The sequence below is a fragment of the Sinocyclocheilus anshuiensis genome, unplaced genomic scaffold (assembly GCF_001515605.1).
Source record: "Sinocyclocheilus anshuiensis isolate Anshui unplaced genomic scaffold, SAMN03320099.WGS_v1.1 scaffold1241, whole genome shotgun sequence".
Taxonomy (NCBI): domain Eukaryota; kingdom Metazoa; phylum Chordata; class Actinopteri; order Cypriniformes; family Cyprinidae; genus Sinocyclocheilus; species Sinocyclocheilus anshuiensis.
The window spans coordinates 254,409-266,161 of NW_015549644.1; the positions used below are offsets into that span (position 1 = coordinate 254,409).

The window sequence follows — 11,753 nt, forward strand, 5'->3', positions numbered from 1 at the left end:
CATTATAATTTATTGAGATGCACCTGTACATGAAAATAGCTCTAATAGATTTATATGATCATGCTTCATCAAGTGTTTTGATACGCTTCAACTCTGAAAGTGAAAATAAGCCACTGATAAATGCAAGCCAAGGTTTATTAATAAAAAACAATTTAATCTAAAATTAATAATCTAAAATCAAGAATTACTGACCCAATCACAAAGTAAATCAATAAAAAAAAGAATGATATTACCTAGCAAGTGACAGTTCCTAGTAAGATTTTCTATTAAAAGTTAAAATAATTCCATTTTGTAATTCCAAACTTTTCAAAACAGACAAAATTAGTATATCTGAATGTACAAATAAAAAAAATTGGAACTGATTTCTGTCCTTATTTAAAATAAAGTCAGCTTGAGATTAATGTTATGTCTGTAATGATTTGTACTGTTGAGAATATTTAAATATGACATACTTGAAAAATAATTTATGCGGAGTGCTCTAAAAAAGCAATTAGGCGACAGAAGTTAAGAAAACTACAATAAAGCATTGCTTGCTGAGGTAGATATCTATTGGATCAAACTTCAATAGTGGTTATAAATATGTATATATATATATATCTGGAAAACCAAACCCAAGTGATCAGTCCGTGCAAAATTCATGAAAGCTCAACCAATTTTCCATTTAAAGCTGAATATTTCCTGCTCCGACCTGAAGCATGGTCAAATGATAATCTTTATATTGTTTCGGGAGCGTCTTTTCATCTCTGAATAATTTGAAAGCCTGCATGATGTCCTCAACACTCTTGGTAGAAACACTCTTCAGATACTGATTCAGGCATCTTGGCAGGGTCACAGTTCTTCGATTCCACAATCTTCCCAGCGTAATCAATGCAAAGAATCCTACGCTGGCGATCCCCGTGGCCGCAAGTTTGTGAGCATGAAGACCAAGGCCCTATTTGCCATATGGGACATGGCAGGTCTGCGCAGGGCCTGATATCAGAGGGTCTGAGATCTTTATTGCAGTGGTTTGAATAGAAACCAGCATTGTCTTTACATTCCACATTTCTCCTGGACCATCCCGAACCACACGTTTTGGAGCATTTAGACCACTCGCCCGAGACCCACTGTGGCACACCAAAAGGATGAATCAGTTTGCCAGCAATCTTGTTGTCTTTGGGTTTGCTAAAAGACATGGTTTTGGGGATGTAGAAGTTGTATTTGACCTTCGGTGGGATGGATTCCCCAGCAGTGGAGAGCAGCTGTATTGTGATTGGTTCCTGTAGCTGGCGGAAGCTCTGAAGTCTCTCCAGTGTGGTGGATGAGCCACTGTACTTCAGCACAGCCCCCAGCACTGGAATATACTGCTCCACTGTGGATACCGAGAAGTTGCCATTCAAGATATAATCACCATTTTCTCTTCGTACAGCCAGGTAATGCCCATCATGTGGTATACTTCCATGGCTCTGCTGTTTGATGTTAATGTTAGTGGCTCCACTTGGAATCGTCACAATGTCCCTATATCCATGGCTAAAGAAATGGGAAAAAATTTAGACAGTTTACAACAGTCGGTTTCCAGAAGTAAAAATTCATTCATTTTCTCCATAGGGAAATGTAACGTTAACTTATAAACATTTAAAGAGGACCTTTGTGAGCTCCGAAGTCGTTAAACGATGGTATATGTTTTTTTTTAAGCCATCTGTTTCCATCATTTCAACTTATTTTTAAAATAAATGTTTTTTACAGCAGAATTCAGGGTAAACAAAAAACTACATTACCCATGATTCTGTCCAGAAAACTTCATAAACCAGAGACCGGCGGTGAGCACCTTTGTCTTTTTGCCCAGTTTTGTCCAATTTTCAAATACTTTTTTCAAAGTTGCTGATTGGCTTGGTTAACTCTTTCCCCGCCAGCATTTTTTTTATTTTATTTTATTTTTTTTTTATAAAGTCGCCAGTCACCACCAGCATTTTTGATAATTTTCACAAAAAGTTTAATGGCACCAAGAATGTTTTTTTTTGTGTATGAATATCTGAACATGCAATAGGTCAAAACAAAGATCAGAGCCTCTGCTCTTAAACAACAACAACAACAAAAACGTTTTATTTTAGCTTCATGCAATCTTTTTTTTATCTGCACTTATCAGCATATTTTGAAAATCGTGTTTTTGTCTGGATCAAATTCAGAATGATGATCAAAACAGATGGAATAGACTGCTTCCATCAACGCATCCAAAGCTTGCATGGTCCTATACCACTTCCTGGATCATCATTTCATCCTGTAACATTAGGCAGTTTTGATTTTTTATGCTGTTTAATGGTTGATGATAGCATTATTTTACATATGCATCTGCTTACATATGCGATCGCTTGTGTCTGCTTCTTCAGAAAGCCGGAAAATTCCGTCAATGATGGGGAAAGAGTTAATGGCTTTTAATGCTTTAATACAGACTTTTTCAAAATTCCTATGGGAAAAATTAATGTAAAAAGATACTTCAGGAACCAACAAAGCTGAAAAAGTGGGCAGGCACTAATGCACTCTATTACTGTGGCCATAATAAACAAACTTTCATTTAAAAAAAGCAGTGGGATATGCTTACATGACTTTATTGAATGAGCCAGATATCATCCTGCAGCTCTGGCCATTTCCTCCACATACGCCACATTTGTCCAGCTTCTTACTAGAATCGATCTCCAGATCACAACCGGCTTTGATACACTGGCCTTGCACACAAAATGATGTGGTATCAGGACCACATGGGGTTCCATCAATTACCTAAGATTGAAACAATGTTTATACTTACAAGATTTTTTTTAATTGAACTGTTATTCCTGTAGCTCAAACAGTAGAGCATGGTGCTAACAATGTCAAGGTCATGGGATCGATTCCCAGGGAAAGTAGGAACTGATAAAATGTATACCTTGAATGGAGTGTAAGTTGCTTTGAATGTTTGAAATTGTAAATCTTAAAATGTAAATTTTGAAAGTAAAATGTGACTTACTTTAGCTGCAAACACTTTGAATTCACTGCTGCCCCTTGCTCTGCAAAAGAGTTTACACCTATCCCGCAACGATACTCCAGTGTATTTTGCTATCCACTGCTTCACATTTCCATGAACATCAAAGTGATTTGGATTGTTGTACTTCTCACATTGTTACTCTCTGAAACTTTTTCCTTTGTTCCTCTCTGAAACTTTTTCCTGCAATAACAAAGAACTGTTACCTACTATAATAACACAATATGAAAAGACAGATTAAATTTACCCACCTCGGTTATTTTCACAGGCCTGTTTGTTGCAGAACTGATACTTCACTCTCTGGCCCACACAGTATTTTCCACCATTTTTAGGAGATGGACGGGTGCACTCTCGGTAGGAGAACATCACTCCACCTCCACATGATCTGGAACACGGTTGCCATGGTCCCCACTCGCCCCAGCCACCATCCACAGCTGGCTGAACCAGAAGAACCACACAACCAAATTAATGTCCTACACTCCTGAAGTTGGCGTGTGTGATTTCAGTGGTTACTAGCATTACCCAACCAAATGCACTCTCAGGAAAAAAAAAGGTACAAAAGCAGTCACTGGGGTGGTACCTTTTTTATGCATATTTGTACCTTTTGAAAGGGTATAGAGGTACTTATAAAATGATTAAATGAAAGACTAAAAATCATATTTATGTTACACAAGAGTAGCTTCAAATACCTTAGGCCTCATTACTTCCTCAGAGGACATGCATACACTGTTCAGGCAGGTCCTGTTGGGGCCACAGCTCGTGCCGTCTGCCCAGGGAAGACTCCCGTTCCTGGTTGTGCACACAGACTGCCCTTCTTGCTGGCACCAGAGCTGTCCACACACCTCGCTGGCTGAGGTGTTGGGACAATGTGAAAACTCCTCTCCAAATATCTGTTGGCACTGCCGGTCCAGGCTGTAAGTTATTCCTGGCAGCTCAGTGGGTAAAGCCACTATCGTCTCAGGGGTGTCCAGTAAACAGTCTCCTGTTATTATCCAGAGGAAGAGTTAGAGTGTAGTAAATCATGAATCAAAGGATTGTGTAACAGTAGGAACACTGGGCTCCTGGAGCTGACATTTAGGGAGACTCGCAGGAATGCACATCTGGGGGAGTGAGCCGCAAGGAGGAACACGAGTGAGCAAAAATGCAAGTGGGGAACATGGGCCACTGCCCACTTCAAATGATACAGCGGTTAAAAAAGGAAATGTGCGAGACTTAAACTACAGAGATACGGCCTGGTGGAAAGACAACATTTGTTACATTCTCATTTTATGATTTGGAGTAAAGTGACAGAAATGCATTCTTTCTGACATAACGGAAAATAACTGAAAAAAATATGAATCTACATAATTACAAGCAAAAGTTGATGTAAAAGTGTTTTACTATAAACAAGGGGAACCCCAGATGATCAGTGCATAAATTAAGCTGACTTTTTAATGGTGTTCACAGGAATCAGTTCCCTGTGCTGTTGCAAACTCTTCCTCTTACTGAAGCTGGGTCACTGACAAATAAGACCACAATTAATTTAAAAACAAAAATATCAGGATTTGCCATTTTCAAGAAATATTTCAATTTAATGACTCTAAAAATGTCATGCAGTGTTATTTCACTGTTATAATTTTCATTAAATATTTGAATCAGTGTTTATTTTTATATTTTCTGTTTTCACTAATTTTAGTAATTTGGCTGTGTGTTTTTGTCACTTTTAGTAGTTTTTTGTTTTTTATATTTATGTCTATATAGTTGTTATTAATCTTTAGTTCGGTTTTTGTTTTAGTTTAGTTTTTTTAATACATCAAGTTAAACTAATTGAAAATGGTGCCTTGGCAACTAGCTGAAATAAAATGCACATACCATGTCCATTGTCGAAAAACTCTGTGACGTACAAAGCACTGCAGGGAGACCAAGGCAAGGTCTTACTGAGCTGAGTGAATACAGGGGCCATGATATGGTGCTCGTCAAGATGTCCAAAAAGCTGCTCACAGTTCTTAGTGTCATCATGAGGCATACTCAAAACATGGCCTAAAAGTGGAACAAAATCATATTACTGAAGGTCAAATCAACTTGACAATTGCTTAGGGTCAGATTATCAGAGGACAGCCACACCTAGCTCATGTGCAGTCGTGTAAGCAGCCTGAAGGCCATTGTCTTCAATAACAGAACAGCTCCTTTTGGTGTCACACATGGTTCCAACATCAGCTACACCCAACGTGTCACAACTCTGATGTCCACAGATGTCCTGAAAGGCAGTTTAGGATACAAAAAAATGTCATTCTTACTGCTGTTCCAGGTCTGTGGTTAAAAGTAAGAGCAAAAACATATTTGCCAATGTTTCCATCATAAAACCAAGCAAATAAATAGTTTTGGCAGGTGGCAGACCTATGAAGTGAGAAAATGTAACTATGTGGCATCTGAACTGTATCTCAAAAACATGCCTGGAGTCTTTTCCATCCTTTGCCCAGAGATCCGAGATGGAGACAAATGTTTCCAAAGCAGAAGACCACAAAACACACATGATTCAAGGCACATCTGGCCTTGGCACAGTTCAAGAGTCAGTCTCACATGTGTTCACCTTTCAGAGGAGCTGCAGTTTGCTCCTATTTTTAGCCTCGTTTTCGGTTTCAACATGCCATTATGCCTGCTCTAGTAATGAGCAGTGTGGCAAACACTTTTCAAAAGGTCAGGTTTTGAATCTGGCCTCATACACACTTTTTAATGGTATAACCAAACATAACCTTGTAAAAAAAAAAGAAAAGAAGTGTACTTAATTTTATTGAATGCACACTCAAATCTTGCTCTCTACTTGCAGATAATATAATATTAATTAATTAAAAGGCCACTCAAGTGTGCTTAAAGAGAGTAAACTTTTATGTTTCTTAAACTTAAGTACACTTAAAAATGTTATTACATTTTTTTGTAATAGCATTAATGTGTAATAGTTATAAATCTCATAATTTGTAATAATTATAAATATAATTTTTGTCAACATGCTAAAACACATTGAAAGTAATTGATTATAATTTTAACTGTAGTGTTATTTGATATTACATTTAAGGTTACTATACTTTAAATGTACTAAATTGCAACTTCATCATTGCAAATGTGTAAATATATTTAAATACATGACATAGACGTTTCAATAGAAATGGCATTAAAGTATGTTTAGTTTATTATATATGCTTGTCATTACATTTGCAGTACACTTTAAACATATTTCTAAGACAATCAAAGTAATTAAGAAATTACGTATAAATATGTAATTAAGTCCTACTTAAGTGAGTCAAAAAGCACTTTTAAATTTAACTAATTGCATTTAGTATAAATTTAAGTGTATATTATTTCCATAATAAGTACTCTTCGTATGTATACTAAAGTTTTTGTTGTTGTTGTTTTTTTACAAGGGATGACTGTTCTAAATTCAGCTAATGGCAAGAATCTCACTTCATCATGGTCCCATAACTAGATATCGCCTGACCCTGAAATACATAATAAATCACTGCTCACCTCTCTAGTAAAAAGTATGGCTGTATCGAAGTGCTCTGGATGCCTGTGGCTGGGCGGGTTGAACAGCTGTTGCCAGGCACAGAAGTTGCGCAAAGCGACGCCTCCATTGCTGGAGATGGACGGACCAACCTCATCATCCTCCACGATCAGCATCTTCACAAGCACTATGTTGATTGAGTTCTTAATGCTGGGATGCTTGTAAATCTGAGCAGCCACTGACATCAAGGTCAGCATGTAGTGCTAAAGATAGAAAACCAACAGCTTGCTATTCGCCAACTCTGCAGCAGAATGATAAGTGTAAAAGCATGACATCTTGGCAGGACAGCTCAGAACTGCTGGAAAGGAACGGCTTTTACTCTTCAGATTTTTCTGAGTTAATGTGGACAGTAATATCTCCAGCTTTTTCAGATCCAATACACTGCATTAGACAATGCATGATAAATAATAATATGTAATATTTTGATAAATGAGAGAGGATTATTGATCACTTTTAGCAGGTATGTCAAAATGGATGTATTTCCTTTCTCTATAATAATCATCTGCATGAATTACCCATATTTAGTATGTAATCTATATATTTCATTCAATGGGAATCATTTTTAGCTGATACAGCCAAAAACCAGAGATTATTCTAGATTTTTTTCTGTCGACTCATACACAAATATGTGGTTTATTTGTCGGAAAGCCCTGAGGTCAACATTAGGAACAGCTGGTGGTCCACACTGACATGGTTTGCTCTATGAGGCATTGTGTTTCATTCTGCAAATTTGGAGATTTGGATCCTAATATCAACATCTGGATTGCTATCTGCCTCATGATCCTGACCCGGATGGCGCATTTTTTCACACTCTAGTCTTTTCCAATAATTTGTTTTCAATGACTCGATGGAGGAGAATTTCAGGGGGTGGTGGATCATATGGGGGTGTGAAGATCAGTACAGTACAATTCATATGAACCATGACTCACACTTCTCACACAACTGAAGTCTATGGTATGTACATTTTGATAGGTCCCTCAAGGTTTAATAGCTCTTACTGTAAAAAGTTTGATCCTTCTTTCAAATTTAGAATACGTATTTGGCTTAAAACGGGTGGGGTGTAGCCTATAATACTTAATATTTATAAACCTAAGATGGTTTGCAGGTCTTAGCTGGTCTCCCTGCACAGTCAGTCCTGCCTTGTCGGCTGGTTTTAGCAGATTTCTGACCTTCTAAGCCAGCTTGATCATGCTGGGAGACCATCTTAAACCAGCTAAGACAAGCAAACAACTGTAAGTCAAAACTAGGACTGTTATATCATCAGAGCTTTTAATAGAGGTCTAAAGAACTTTCATTGTAATGTATGTAAAGGCGTTTATTAGCTGATATCCTACAAGCTGGTTGACCATCTTGGGACAGAAAGTTACCAGTTAGTCATGTCATCTTAAAATGTTCAGTCTGGTTTTTGGAAGATGACTGCTGGTCAAAATGACCAGCTTGGATCATGTTGCACCAACACAGCTTAGACCAGCTAGAAACCAGCTACCTTGTTCTAAAACAGCTTCAACTAGATTTAAGATTAAACACTTCTTTATATTTACAATTGTGAGACCCTACCTTGATCTCGTCTCCATAGAAATGTGTCAAGGAAGCGTCACCGACCACCAAAGTCTCAATAAACCTGGGCGTAGAGACAAAACGCCTGCGTCTAGACATCAAATTCTGATCATCGTCTCTGATATCTGACAGCGGTTCAGAGACCTGCGGGGACTTTGTAAAACGTCTTCTTTTAATGACATGCAGCTGCTCAGTTAACTTTCCAGATGTTCCCAAGCCGAAAAGTTTTGGTTCGATTAGATATTCTTTACCATCTGTAATAAATGATCCTAAAATCCCATGACATAAACTGACAGAAACAATAGAGTCCTCATTGGAGTCAACAACGCCGGTGTAAAAACAACCTTTTAATAATTCTGCTCCAGTCTCTTCAGTTTGATTCAAGGTCTTGTAAAGATCTGTCAGCTTGCTTGTTGACTCAAGTCTTTCTTGTGGTTTGGCTTTGATGCGATAAACCTTCAGTGCTGGCGATATAAAGGTGCTGTCCGGTGTCAAATTCAGTGTGAAATTCCTGCCGAAAGCAGTGAGTCTGAAGCTGGGCTGTTCTTCACTCCTCTTTGCCACTCGTCCAGCGGTCCGTCCAGTCAGCCGTACAGGTACAGTCTCCTCAGTCTCAAATGAGTGAGCAGATGTGTCAGCGAGGAGGCAAACAATTAATGTAGATATGACTACACACGACCACATTTTATTAAAATGCCGCTATTACAAAAAATAAATAATGAATGTATCTAATTGATTAATTGTTTGAATTTACTATTTAAAACAACTAATTATAAAATTATAACCAATTAAAAACTGGTCTTAATATCATAAACATTTATAATTACTATCCAGCATTTGCCTTCCTTAGCTTAAATCTATTTTGAAAATGAATAAGTTAATATTTAATGCAACCTAGGTGTAACCGAAATTAAGCTAAAATGGGAGCCAAATTCGCGAGCTCTTAAATCCACCGGACTGTCTCTGGATTGAGGCGCTGGTATTTATACTGTCTGAGAAATGAGAGGTTTATTTTTTGATATCCAGCGCTGCTGTAGTCTCTCCTCCCACTGTGCGCTCATGAAAAACCTCTGGATCGGGTTTGCCCAGTGAAAACTGAGAAGCACAGCCCTTCCTAAATAGCAACAGTTTGTCAACCGAGTAGTTAATAGTAGTGAATTTCTAGTTTTAAAGTGTTCTAATAATAATAATAATAATAATAATAATAATATATAATTATAGTGTGTGTGTGTGTGTGTGTTGTTGTTGTTAATGAAACGTTGCTTAACTCTGTTGTGCATATAGCCTATGCATGATTTTATGTACAAATACAAAAAACGTAATAACTTATTAAGTTTAATTAACTACCACCATTGTGCTTTGTTGAGCAATCTGGAAAGTGCCTTGTTCAAGAGGGACTATAAAACCTAGTGGATTTTATTCAGTTTGGATAAAAGCATCAGGTACATTACTTTTTACTAGTATACAGTGCTTTAAAAATAAAAACTATGTTTGTCAGTAGTTGTCCACAAGGTGGCAGTAAGACATTGCATATGAAAGTGCACACAAGAACTCGTTAGTTTCATTCATGTTTTCGTTCTTATTAAGCAGTGTTTGGATATTCTCAGATTCAGACACTAGAGGGCGACGATGATTTAGATGAGGTAGAAATAAATTGAAAGACTGTACGTTCACGATATTTGAACCATTAGTAAACATATATTTATTACGTAAAATATATTTAAATATTTATACTATAAGATAAACTGTATAATTGTAAGCCTATAACTATTCCTCAACGTATATGTAGGCTACCTATTAGAATTAATATTTTGCAAAGCATTTTTGTTCCATTAGCTGTAATAAAACATTTTCACTAAATTATACATTTGTTGGCATTGAACTCCACCAATAGTATTTTATATGCCAACAACTAATCTAAATAATCTGTATGGTTCACAACCAGTCTTTATATATATCGACTGAGAGTGAAAATAATATAGGCCTACACAAAAAGATATCCATTGGTTTATAGCACATAGAGAACTTCCATTCTCTATAACCTCAGAAGCAATGTTATACAGAATATGACATTTAGGTCAGCAATGAGGGTCACAAACATGAGGAAAGGTCCTGATGTGCATTCTAAAAACAGCCAAACGATTGAGCTATTCCAATGACCACACAAGCTAGTCCATAGAATCTCTGACTTGTTCCACTGTGGGCAAGGGCAAATAAGCTGCAGTGTTCCCTGATGTGGATCATCTGGCAGTTCTTGCAACAGTTCACAGTAGGTGTCATCATTGACAGTCATCTACTCTTTGTGCTGCTTCCAATGAGCTTTCAAGGCCCTGTCATTACCACATGTGTGGAGCTCAGCTGATAAGAGGGGGGTTGGGGGAAATTTGAAGGACATTCTACAGCATGCAGCAGCAGCAGTACACAAACTTGCAGAGCTTGAGGTTATAAATATAAAAATAGATCAATGATGGACCTGATTTATATGGATTTTAATAACAAAGCACCACTCAAGGGAATGTATGATGGTTAAAAAGAGGAAAGCCTGTACATGCTCAGGTGCACATATTTTTGAATACCATATTTACATATCTCATAATTTTTGGAGGTGTATTGATGACATTAATTTTGATTATTTCTTACTGTTAAATGACAGTAAAAATAGCCAGAATTTTACCTGTTCAAAAATGTAGGCAAATTTATTCAAACTTTATTTACCGATGCAATATTATATCTATCTCTGATGGCTGAGACCATCACATCCTCCAAGAGGCAGCTGAAGACACTTCCGCAAGCACTTAACCGCCAAACAATCTAGTTAACTAATAAATCTGGAATTGTGTAGGCCTACTACAACAATTGTTGGCTTTGTGATGAACTGCTTCCTCTTTTGTAGGTCGCTTTGGTTGAAAACAATGCATAAATGTAAATGTAAATATAAGTGACTGTAAGAAAGATATTTTAATTACAAATTAACAAAATTCAATTCAGCGAACACATTAAAAAGCAGTTTTACACTTATTCTACAAAAGGCCTACTTTTTTCTGATAGAGGATGTGCCATGCTGCATAAAGACTCACACTAGATTCTACAAAAACAAAGCACACCTTACGTAAAATAACTACAAGTGATATGCAATTTTATATTACAACCATAGATGGCGACAGAGAGGCAACGTTTTTCGTTCAACTTTTAGTTGGCCATAGTTCCCTTTCGATACTTCACTCGTACTGCGTCTTGCTGAAGACGCGCATATGGGAAAAATTTTTCTCCTGAACTGAAGCCTATTTCATTCACGCAGTGAAACTGCACGGCCATTGGTTCGTGCAGGGCTTTAAAAAACTAACCAATGGCGCGGCAGCTGAGCTGCACGAGCCTATGGCGACGAAGCCCGCCAGAATGGGCGGGGCATCTGGCTATATAAGCGGGCGCTCGCCACAGGATTCTCAGATTATTTTTCCTTCAGCGACGACTCTACGCTCATCGCTGATCCTGAAGGCCTGCTCGCCGTTGACACACCTTCGCAGCTGGAATCGGGACCTCTCAGCACAGCTGACCTGCTTCTCCGCCGCTACAACCTCCCGTTTTCTCCTCTCTCAGTGAACCTCGGAGAGAGAAACAGCGGAGTCAGGGAGCTAAGCAACCGGGTCTGAGCGATCGCATGCCGGC

At 37.8% G+C, this 11,753-nt stretch overlaps 1 pseudogene; it reads right to left on the reverse strand.

Annotated features, from left to right (window-relative positions):
• Positions 1–398: 398 nt before the first annotated feature.
• Positions 399–8,816, reverse strand: LOC107659939 (A disintegrin and metalloproteinase with thrombospondin motifs 8-like; annotated as a pseudogene).
• Positions 8,817–11,753: the final 2,937 nt, after the last annotated feature.